Source organism: Ailuropoda melanoleuca, chromosome 2 (assembly GCF_002007445.2).
Source record: "Ailuropoda melanoleuca isolate Jingjing chromosome 2, ASM200744v2, whole genome shotgun sequence".
Lineage (NCBI taxonomy): Eukaryota > Metazoa > Chordata > Mammalia > Carnivora > Ursidae > Ailuropoda > Ailuropoda melanoleuca.
Window position 1 is genome coordinate 69,383,353 of NC_048219.1, and position 11,879 is coordinate 69,395,231.

General features: G+C 43.2%; 1 protein-coding gene across 1 annotated transcript in view; it reads left to right on the top strand.

Moving 5' to 3' along the window:
- RTCA (RNA 3'-terminal phosphate cyclase) overlaps positions 1–7,311 on the top strand; it is a 33,821-nt gene extending 26,510 nt beyond the window's left edge. Inside the window, exon 12 of the mRNA XM_002920776.4 lies at positions 3,846–7,311. The gene's annotated coding sequence lies outside the window, so the exon portion shown is untranslated. The remainder of the gene's footprint in view (positions 1–3,845) is intronic.
- Positions 7,312–11,879: the final 4,568 nt, after the last annotated feature.

Genomic DNA, 11,879 nt, shown 5'->3' on the forward strand with positions numbered 1-11,879 from the left:
ACCCAACATGGGGCTCGAACTCATGATTCTGAGATCAAGAGTCACATGCTCTTCCCAATGAGCCAGCCAGGCACCCCCTTCCTGCTGTTTTTAGATATTCTTTGCTTATATGCTATCTTTCACTATCCATGGAGCTCCTACAGTGTGCTAGTCATTGTGCTAGGCAGGGCAGGCAATAATGATGAGGAAGACAGACTGTTTTCCTTGAGTTGTAACTTGCATTCTATTTCTACTTCTGCGTCTAAAGTCTCTTTCAGTTGTTTCTCTCTTCTGTTTTTTAATACCTCTTAATACAAGTAATTCTGTTGATTTTATGCTACGTATACAATGGTCGTTAAGAATATTCTTTAAACCAGTAGCCTTCAAATGGATATTCATACCACTTGAGTTTCACAGAGCCTTCCCATGAATTTCAAGTTTGCAGATGACAGTAGTTTTTAGTGAAATTGTTTCTAAATTTCTCTGCTAAAATATGTACTTCCTCCTAAAATTGAGTTGCCTGCTGTCAAGGTAGGACTTTGCAGGTTCTTCTTTTTGGCTTCTTTCTCTCAAATGCCATTTTTCCTCTTTACAAAGGAAAAGTGTATTTTTTATCCATCCTATTTTTACAACAGTGCATTCCCCAGAGTATAAGAAAATTTCCAAGGCACCAAATAAAGGGACAATTTGAAATAATTGTCTCCGAAAACTCTACTCAAACTAAGATATAAACTTGTATTTTATTTTATATATTTGCATGATTTTAAGTAAGGAGGTGAAAGCATCAGTGTTTACTTTCTACAGATCAGCCTTACATCTTTAAATAAAACATTTTTCTGATTATTAGGAGAAATATTTTCATAGCTTGGCCGAAGGCTACTAGAAAGTTTAAATCCAGGGCACCTGGGTGGCTCAGTTGTTAAGCGTCTGCCTTTGGCTCGGGGCGTGATCCCAGAGTCCTAGGATCAAGCCCCACATCAGGCTCCTCCGCTGGGAGAGTGCTTCTTCCTCTCCCACTCCCTCTGCTTGTATTCCCTCTCTCGCTGGCTGTCTCTCTCTCTGTCAAATAAATAAATAAAATCTTTANAAAAAAAAAAAAAAGAAAGAAAGTTTAAATCCGTTTTTTTTTTTTTTCCCAAACTTTGGGAGTTTATTGCTCAGTAGGAATTATCAATTACTTCTTTGCTTTCTGTTCATTCCTACCATGTGGGGTGTGTTTTAGTATCTATATATTTTTAACATTCTGTAAATATGCATATAATTATTAATATATATATTTTAAATTCCACCTTGGCTTGATAACCTTTTTTGCAATTGATTTCCAGTGAGCTCTGCCTCATCTCAGTACCACAGATACATGACCTAATTTTTTAAAAAAGAGCATCAGTCTGGGGCACCTGGCTGGCTCAGTCAGTAGAGCATGTGATTGTTGATCTCCAGGTCGTGAGTTCAAGCCTCATGTTGGGCATAGAACTTACTTTAAAAAAAACAAACAAACAGCATCAGGGAACCTGGGTGGCTCAGTCAGTTGAGCATCCAACTCTTTTTTTTTTTTTTTTAAAGATTTTATTTATTTATTCGAGAGAGATAGAGACAGCCAGCAAGAGAGGGAACACAAGCAGGGGGAGTGGGAGAGGAAGAAGCAGGCTCATAGCAGAGGAGCCTGATGTGGGGCTCGATCCCATAATGCCAGGATCACGCCCTGAGCCGAAGGCAGACGCTTAACCGCTGTGCCACCCAGGCGCCCCGAGCATCCAACTCTTGATTTAGGTTCAGGTCATGATCTATGGGTGGTGAGATTGAGCCTTAAGTCGGGCTCTGCACTGAGTATCAAGCCTGCTTGGGATTCTCTTTCCCTCTGCCCCTCTCTCCTCCCTCTCTCTCTCAAATAAATCTTTATTATTTATTTATTTATTTTTATTTTATTTATTTTAGAGGGAGGGAGAGAGAGAGAGAGAGAGCACAAGCGGGGGAAGGGGCAGAGGGAGAGGAAGAAGCAGACTTTCCGCTGAGCAGGGCGCCCGACCCGTGGGGCTCGATCGCAGGATGCTGGGTTAAACAAACTGAGCTACCTAGGAGTCCCTAAATAAATCTAAACAAAAACAAAAACAACCCAGCATCAATCTCATTAAGAGATCTACAACCATAAAATTTTACTTTTGTATTTAATACTCAAAAGACGTGTTTGTTCTGCTCAATTCTATAATAATACTCATTGTAATTAATCAAGCCAGGAGAAATTTAAAACATTTTTAAGAGTCTTGTGTTCACTGAATGCTTTAAAACAATGCAAAGTAATATGCATATTTTATTGCAGAGAAATAGGACAAGGTGAACTTTTAAGCATAAAAATATCAAATTATGAGGGAATTGGAATGTATTTCCTTTAATGGAAATTGTGGATATCAAATAGCTATAGCATTTAGAGTCCAGTGGACAAATTTGAAAGTGATGGAATAGTTTTATTTGAAAATGGCCATATTTATAAAATGAAATGAGATTCTTTGCTGTAACTTATTAAAACTTACGATGAAAAATTTTGATGCCCGGGTAACTGGTAAAAGAGTATTTCTCTGTATATCTTTGAGGGTGTTCCCAGAAGAGATTAGTATCTGAATTGGTGAGCTGAGTAAAGCAGAGGGTCCTTCACAATATCGTGGGCCTTGTCCAACCCACTGAAGACCTGAATAGAACAAACAACAGGGCAAAGGAATGTTGAATTCGCTCTCTGCCTGACTGATGGACCCAGGACATCAGTCTTTTCCTGCCCTTGGTGCTCTTAGTTCTTACGTCTTCTCACCCACACTGCAGTCTGCACCATTGGCTCTTTAGCTCTCAGGCCTTTCACCTACACTACTGGCTTTCCTGGGTTTCCAGCGTGCAGATGGCAGATCGTGGGATCTCTCAGCCTTTGCAAATACCTGCCTCTCTCTCTCTCCGTCCCTCTCCTTCTCTGCTTTGTATGGGTGTGTAAAATATACCAGTTCTTTTTCTCTGGAAAACCCCGACTAATACAACTGGTGTCACCAGAGCCTATGAGTTTGAAGGAGATGTTCTCTTGGGGCTGATGATCAGATCTCTTAAGAGGGGGTACATTTTAGCTGGTGATGAGATGGCAGGAGCATTGCAGCTGGTACTCAGACTGTCAAGGGAGAGGGATGCCCCCAGACAGGTGCTGCGGCTTGGCCCTGCAGGGGAGGAGCACAGTGGGGCTGATAATTGCTACCGCCAAGCAGGCACTGCAGAGTGCGTGGCAGGGCCAGCTCAAAGAGGCTTGGGGCCTTGGTCTGCCACTGGTGCTGGAGCAATCCTGACAGGAACTAGAAGGAAGGGTTTTTTCTCATTTGTCTTCCGTTCTCCACCCAAGTTTCCCTTTTGCAGAACCTAATCAGAAGCCAGTGGGCATAGGAATCCGGAAATTATAATTTACGTATGAAAACAGAGTTGGACAGAGTTTTGAAGGGTGTACTTGGAGCTGAGAGACCATAAATAGCAAGATCGATAGTTTTGGTCATTCATTATCCATTTACGTGTTTCTGTCTTACAACAACATTAATGTCTTTTTGCTTTTCCATCTTCTTCCTCAAAAGAGAGGTCCAAAGTCCCAACAGTCACCATAGCCATTTCTGAGTAATGTTATTCTCTATTTTATTGAATCCCATCTGAATATTCTATAACATATAAATTGTAAAGTTAATCACCAAGAACAGTCCTTATTCAAACTAAAGAGGGGTGATGGGGGGAGGGGAAAAGTAAGTAAATATATGTCAACATATACATGACAGACAAGGGAGAACATTTTCATAACTGCTGCAGTCCTGTGTGCTCGTGTCTGCTGTACACTCTGTTCCCTTTACCTTCAACAGGCACGGCAGCCAGTCGGAGCTCTTTTCCTGGTGGAGGTCATCCCATCCCTCATTCCCAAAGGATCCAAACCTTTGTGGTCTCTGCTGTGTTGCTGTAGTTCTGCCTTAGCTTTTACTGCTACTGGATTTGAGAATACTCAGAGTGCCTCAAAGAAGGTCTCGGGCTCCAGACGTGGTCCTTCTCTGTGTCCAGGGTTAGAGCAGCCACTCAGTTTTCCCTTAGTGATTGGGAGCAATTGCCCCAGCAAAAGCAGCGACCCCTCCTTCGTTACTTCCGTAGCATATGAAGCTCTCCATGGCCAATGGAAGTTTCATCTTCCAATTCTTCGTCGCCATTGCGGTGACCTCTGGCGGAAGCATTTCTCCTTGGGGGATTAAAACCTCTAACCCAGCAACAATCAGAGTTTCAGGGATGAGAAACAAAATTCGGGAGATTGTAATGAACTGTGTAATAATGGAGAAGGCACTCTGACTTCTACCCTTTGATCCACGTATCCTGGCTGTGGAAGAGAGATTACCCTGTGTTAGTCTCTGGTCCCAGGAGTAGCCCGCATCCTATAGGATAGTGCTCTAACCTTTCAGAGTGTTGTGTCCCAACTGGCTCTGTAACTGAATCTTCAGTTCTGCTGCTTCTCAGGGATGTCATACCTGGCAAGACCAGCACACTCGGTGGGAACGACCTTATTGATACTCTTTGAGCTGAGAAGTGAGTTCCCTGATCAAAAGGAATATTGTGTAAAACATCCGTAAGTCCGCAGATTGTCATTATATTTATCTGTTGCTGCATCACAGATTGCTTCAAAGCTTAGCAGCCTAAAACAGCAAACATTATTTCATAACTTTTGTTTGTCAGGAATATAGGATCCGCCTCGTTGGGCGGTTCTGGCTCATGGCAGCTCATGAGTTTGCCGTCAAGCCAAGCCACTGGGTGGAGCTAGAAGTCATCTCAAAACTTGAATGGAATTAAGTATCCGCTTTCAGCCTCACTCATGATTGTTGGCAGGCTTCAAACAGGGCTTCAGTGCCTTGCCGTGCCACGTGGGCCTTCCCACAGGACTTCACACTACAAGGCAGCTTGTTTTCTCCGTGTGAGTGGAGAGAGAGGAAGCGAGGGAAAGAAAGCAGGAGAAAGCCCCCAAAATGGAAGCCAAACTCTTTATAACCTAGTCTCAGAAGTGCTATCCCATCATCTGCCATATTCTAGTAATGAGAAACAAGCCACGAGTCCCGCTGATACTGAAGGGGCCAGGATGACTGAAGGGCATGGAAAGTGGGAGGCGGGGATCATTGGAGGTCATTTCAGAGGCTGCCTACGGAAGTCATGCTAGCAGAAACGCCAGCCGTTAGGGTTCTGGAATACATAACTATTTTTTCAGAAACTGCTCTCGGTTTGCTATTGGACCCTGGTAGAGACTGAACTTCTGATCTGGGACATTTGGAGACCATGTAACCTAAGCTTCCCATGATGAACTGGATGTTTTCTGCCCCACCAAGATACATGGTTGGTTGAAGGCGTCAGCCATCCAACATCAAGGGGAGACGTTATAAATGAGATCAGATGCAGAGTGCGGTTAGCTCCTGAAGACAGCAGCTCGTTGAATGGGAAGTGGTTCAGTCTCCTGCACACCTACGCCTGCTACATCGCTGCCTCTTTACCACCCTGTGACCTTTGGCCTCTTTACCACCCTGTGACCTTTGGCGGGGGAGGGGCGGCAGTGACAGGTTCCTGAGGAAGAAAAAGCTAAGGCCTCATTTACAGATAGTTCTGTACCATGTGTTGGCATCACCTTGAAGCAGCATTCCAACCCCATTCTAGAGTCGTCCGGCGAGACGGTATTGATGGGACGTCCTCCCAGTGCACAGAACTTTGAGCAATACGTCTGGATGTCCACTCTGTCTGAATTGAGAGATGGCCAGAAGGATAAATAAACTGATTTGTGGACAGTGAGTGGCAGTTTGGCTGAAATGTTGGGAAATCAGAAAACAAAGATTTGGCAGATGGTAACAAAAGAAGGTATGGGAAGAGGCATGTGGATGAGACTCAGAATGAGCATAAGGTGTGAAAAACAGTTGTGCCCCATGTGAATATGAAGCAAGAGAGCATCCACAGAGACGAGACCTTCAATAACCAGGCGGACAGAATGAACTGGTCTGTGTAGGACAGTCAGCCATTTTATGCAGTTACCTGAGTGCTTGCTCAGAAGCCACAACGGTGGGGATGAGGTCGTGTGTGGGCCCAACAACGTGAACTTCCCTCGCCAAGGCTGGCCTGGCTGGCCTCACTGCTGAGTGACGGACCTGCCGATAGCAGAAACAGACAGTGAGCACCTTTCCCCGAGAAAGACCAGAAAACCAAGTCATTGCAGGTTGATTGCAATGCAGACAGCAATTTGTCCTCACTGTAGAGAACTTATTCAGGGTGTGGAGTTGCCTTCCCTGACCACAGTGCTTCTGCCAGTATAACCATCCTTATACTAATGGAAGTCTGACACAATAATGTTTCTGACCAAGAAGCTCATTTCTAAGTCATCCTTATGTTAGGCAGAGGCAGCTTTCTTTAAAGAAGGAAAGGAAGAAAGAGAAAAGAAAGGAAGAAAAGAAAGAAAAACTAGAAGGTAATGTCAAAATGTTAAACGCTGTCTGATGGGAGTTAGGGTAGTATGTGTATATACTGCTGTTTGTTTCAATTTTTTCCTATTTTCCACGTTATGTTTCTGGAATAATATATTGAAATAAATTATAAAGGCTATTGAAGATAATTTTTAAACGCATTCCTGAAAGATTGCAGTTTCCTGACTAAGGATTGGTTGGAGGCTACTCTATTTTAATCCTGATTTCAGTTCTTCTGTTTTCAAACCACTTAGGCCCAGACTGCTGCAGTCTCAGCCAATGATGTTTTTCTAAAATCTTAGTGATTCTCAGACTTCTGTGAACATAAGCATCTTCAGGGAGACATAAAATGCGAACTCCCAGTCCACCCCTCCACTCTGGAAATTCTGACTGGGTAATTCTGGCAGGGACCCAGGAAGCTGTATACAGTTAACCCTTGAAGACCTCAGGTTTGAACTGTCAGGTCCACTTATACTCAGATATTTTTCAATAAATACAGGACTGTAAATGTATTTTGTCTTCCTTATCACTTTCTTAATACCATTTTCTTTTCTCCAGCTTACTTTATTGAAAGAATGTAGTATAATAATACATATAACATACAAAGTGTTTGTTAATTGACTTTCTGTTATCAGTAAGGCTTCTGGTCAACAGTAGGCTATTAATTTTCAAGGTTTTGGGGAGTCAAAGTTATACATGGATCTTCTACTGTATAGGGGGGAGCCAGTGTCCCTGACCCTACCCCCACCCCTGTTGTTCAAAAGTTAACTATTTTTTTAAAGGTTTATTTGATTTTTAAAAATTTATTTGTGAGAGAGGGCACAAGCACGAGGAGGGGCAGACGGAGAGGGAGAAGCGGGTTCTCCACTGAGCAGGGAGCCTGATGCAGGACTCCATCCCAGGACCCTGAGATCATGACCTGAGCCAAAGGCAGACGCTTAACTGACTGAGCCACCCTGGCACCCCAACTGTTTGTTTGTTCGTTTTAAAGATTTTATTTATTTGCAGGGTGCCTGGGTGGCTCAGTCGTTGAGCGTCTGCCTTCCGCTCAGGGCATGATCCCAGCGTTCTGGGATCGAGCCCCACATTAGGCTCCTCTGCTGGGAGCCTGCTTCTTCCTCTCCCACTCCCCTTGCTTGTGTTCCCTCTCTCGCTGGCTGTCTCTATCTGTCAAATAAATAAAATAAAATCTTAAAAAAAAAAAGATTTATTTGGGGGGGTGAGTGGGGAGGGAGAGGGAGAGAGAATCTGAAGCTGACTCCACACGCACAGAGCCAGACGCAGATGCGGGCCCGATCCCAGGACTGCAAGCCCGAACCGAGAGTTGGATGCTCGACTAACTGAGCCAGCCACCCAGGTGCCCTAAAAGTTAGCTGTATTTTTAAAGGGCCCCAAGTGAGTGATCTTGTTTAGGTGGTCCACATAACGCGGTTTTTAAAGAACACGACTTTGGATTTACAGGAGGCTCCAAGGCTGAGGAAAATCTGGGAAGAATTCAAGTAGGACTGAGGGGAAATACAGGTGCAGGTTGTTATTCTCTTGTCAACAGGATCGGATTCCAGAAACACAACCCAAAATCCTTTTTGCCTTTGGTTAGCATTGATTCAAAATGTAGCACGTCACTGCACTCACGTTACCAATCTAGGGATACAGAACAGGTCTCTATCTGCATGAGAAAGGCTCCACAACAGAATGGCTGCTGGTATCAGATTGCTTTCTCCCAACCGTATCACAGCTCCCTCCAAAGCCAGTGGAGACAAACAGATCTGAGTTTGAACACTAGCTTCATCATTATGCGTTGTTGGTTTTAGATGAAATGACTAAGCCCTCAGAGCCTTGGCTTTTCCATGGAGAAAATATTTTCGAGCTTTTACAGAAGTATGACTGAAGTTGAAATATGTAATCATTCTAGACTTAAGTTCTTTTCTAGAATAAAGAAGACTAAAATCTCCGATCCTCTCTTCAGCGCTAAAATTCTTTCTATGTTTTACTAGGATCCTGTTTCTATTATAAACTAAGTGAAAACATTCAGATGATACTTGCAGAAAACATAAAATCACAATGTTAAGATAACAGTCATGAAAATAATTGTTTCCTTGGGCAGAAACATTTAAAATAACCAGTATATTCCTCAGTTGAATAATGATGGATAAGGCAATGATGACTTCAGGTGAAATGAGACTTCATGGTGAAGATGTAAGGTTTCCCGAACTGAAGGCAATCTTTGGGGCCTGCCCGCTAAGGGCTGCTTATCAGATGAACCCTGTGAATGTCCTCAGTGGACTTCCTGTCATGGAAAAAGAGTGTCCATTGATGAGAAACTGGAGTTCCGTCACAGTGGCCCTGAAGTTAGCGGCTCCGAAGTGGGGTGTATGAAGAGTTGAAGAGTGGATGACACTAATTCCTAAGGAGCCTTTGAGCTAAAATAGGGCCTGTCATCTCGTCTCATTCCTGGTGGGTCTCAGATGTCCCTTCGTCACTGTCTCCACCAGAGAATACAAAGGGGAAAGATTTTCCTATTGAAGACCAGGAGCCTGGAATCCTGCCTTTTCCCACTTTGCCTTACTTTCCTGGCATTCGCCTTGTCCACTCCAATACACATTGTTTCGGTTTATGTAGACAACTGATGTTTATTGCATAGTGGGGATTCTGAGGCACAAACACTCCATAGTTGAGATTTTTTCTCAAGTGCACTTCGTATCATTCAGTTGGCTTTGTATCGTTATTAATCTCCCAGTTATTCATGCTCGCCAAACAGACTCGCAGGATTTAAAGTATTTGGCAGAGAGTCTCTTTGCCATTCCACTTAGCCAAGTGGTCTCTTTGAGGACCCTGCCCTTGGGAGTATAGTTATTCTGATGGCTCTTTTGCCCTTTCCATACCATGGGCCTTTCTGTTTCGTGGAGGACTTCTCCTCACTGAGAGGTAGTAGATAGATGGCATCATGAAGTCAAGGAGAAACCGAGAGGAGGTAAGTAAATCAGGTTCAAGAAAAGGCCAAGAATGAAACGCAACAGAAAATGGCAGGCTACTCTCAAGTCGCATAGTGGGAAAAAGTTTGTGAGAGTCAGGGATCATGGAGCAGTTACACGTTAAGCCAGGACACTCAGGAAACCACACAGACAAGAAGACCCGGAAACAGAGCTGAGGTCTACTGCAGAAAGAAAGCACCATATCGTGTTTTCTTTTTGTTATCTCGGGGGATTCTTACTGAATGAGGGACGCAGTTGACATACTTGCCCAGACAGGCTGATCCAATCAATGCAAGGCTGAAAAACTTACCTTGCCTCCTTTGAAAGAATTGATTCCAACCTGTTTGTGATCCAGATCTGAACCATTATTAATTCTAATGTATCTGTAGATTCTTTTGTAGCTTCTATTTGGGCAGTCATATTGTCTGTGAGTAGTGGACATTTCTCCTCCCTAATCCTTTTTACCATTATGTTTTCAGCAATTATCTGTTGAAAAAGCATTAGCATGAAGGAATCTGGTTATAATATGAATAATAAAGAATTCAAGACTTCTCTGTTATAAGGCTCCATCAATGTAGACAACTTTTTTTTTATTAACTTTTATGTTTTTAAAGATTTTATTTATTTGTCAGAGAAAGGGAGAGTGTGTGCACACAAGCAGGGGGATAGCAGCAGGCAGAGGGAGAAGCAGGATCCCTGAGACCCCGGCAAGCAAGGAACTCAATGCAGGGCTTGATCCCAGGACCCTGGGATCGTGACCTGAGCTGAAGGCAGACGCTTGACTGACTGAGCCCCCCAGGCATCCTAACAACTGTTTTGCTCACATCTACCAAGATGGAGATCATGAGTGGTCCTGAACTTGTAGCCTAAGAGGTTCTTTAATAATTAAGATTCTCAAAGACTGAAAGTTCTGATTCTGTGAAGTCTCTGATGTTATTAAGGCAAACTAACAGCAGGAATGACAAATTTCCCATAAAAGAGGAATAGAGCCTTTTTTCTTTCTTTCTTTCTTTCTTTCTTTCTTTCTTTCTTTCTTTCTTTCTTTCTTTCTTTTTCTTTCTTTTTCTTTCTTCTTTCTCTTNTCTTTCTTTCTTTCTTTCTTTCTTTCTTTCTTTCTTTCTTTCTTTCTTTTTCTTTCTTTCTTTTTCTTTCTTCTTTCTCTTTCTTTCTTTCTTTCGAGAGCATGTGCACACAGGGGGTGGGGGCAGGGGTGGAGGGAGAGGGCAAGAGCAAGAATCTCAAGCAGCCTCTGCACTAAGCTCAGAGTCCAACTTGGGCTCGATCTCATGATCATGACCTGAGCTGAAATCAGGAGTTGGACGCTTACCTGACTGAACCACTCAGGTGCCCCAGAAGCCTTTATAAATAGGGACCAAAGTCTTAAAGATACGGTTTATTGTTTCCATTTTCTTTATCCCTAGGTGGCTGCTGAAGCAGAGCCTAGGCCTCTAGCCCTACCTAGATTACGTGGATATTTTGACATACCTTCTCCCCAGCAAGCAGGACTCCAGTTCTGTGACTGTACCAGTTGAGGGGTTGCCTGTGACAGACAGGAAGAGGCAGGGGAAGAGAATCAGGGAGGCAAGCTGGAGCAGCCAGGGGAAGCATAGCTGGGAAGCAACTCTGAGTTGTGGTAAAGATGGAGAGAAACCAAACAGTGAGGATGCTGACTTTTCCATAAAACATTAAATTTGGGGGAAACAGCAAAGTATAAAAAAATACAAAAATAAAGTCATCCATGGTTCAACCACCACCGGGACTTACATTTTTATAGGAGTATTAAAGTAGAGATGAATAAGTAAATATTTTTTAAAATAAAATTATTAGGATCATAGTCAGTATAGTTGTGTCTAACTGCCCCCCCCCATTTATAAACCTTGAACATTTCCTCATGGAGTATACGTTCTTTAAAAAATGTTGTATTCAAATCCAATAATCCAGAACAGAAGCAGAGTTCACCAAGCAAGACCAATGTGACATTTAAGCCACGGAAGAGTCTAATTCCCTCGGGGTGAGCAGGACTAAAAAAGATAGCAGAGTAGCAGGGATGAAGGCTGTATTGTTCTTCAGGGGACACGGACTCTTCCCAGGCCCCACCCCAAGATGCTGTGAGAAACCGGATCCACTCCTTGAAAGGAGACTCTGTCCTTGTCTGTGCTCTGGGTTTACTCTTCCCTGAATGAAAGCCCTAAACCTGAGACAAAGACATAGCTTTTCAGGTAAGGAAAGAGAAATCAAGGAATATGATAAAAGAGGGAAAGAATAAGGTGACATTGATGGAAAAGAGAAGTAAGGAAAGAACCAACTTAGAGGAGGCGGTGAAGCCTGCCCTGTATAATTTTTGCTTATTGTTTGCTGCAGGAGAAGCAGGTGACAATGAGAAGAATCTTGATAACCACTGGAAAATTGGGTGGTTTTGCTCGTTCTGACTTTGTTACAGAGTCTCCCCTAG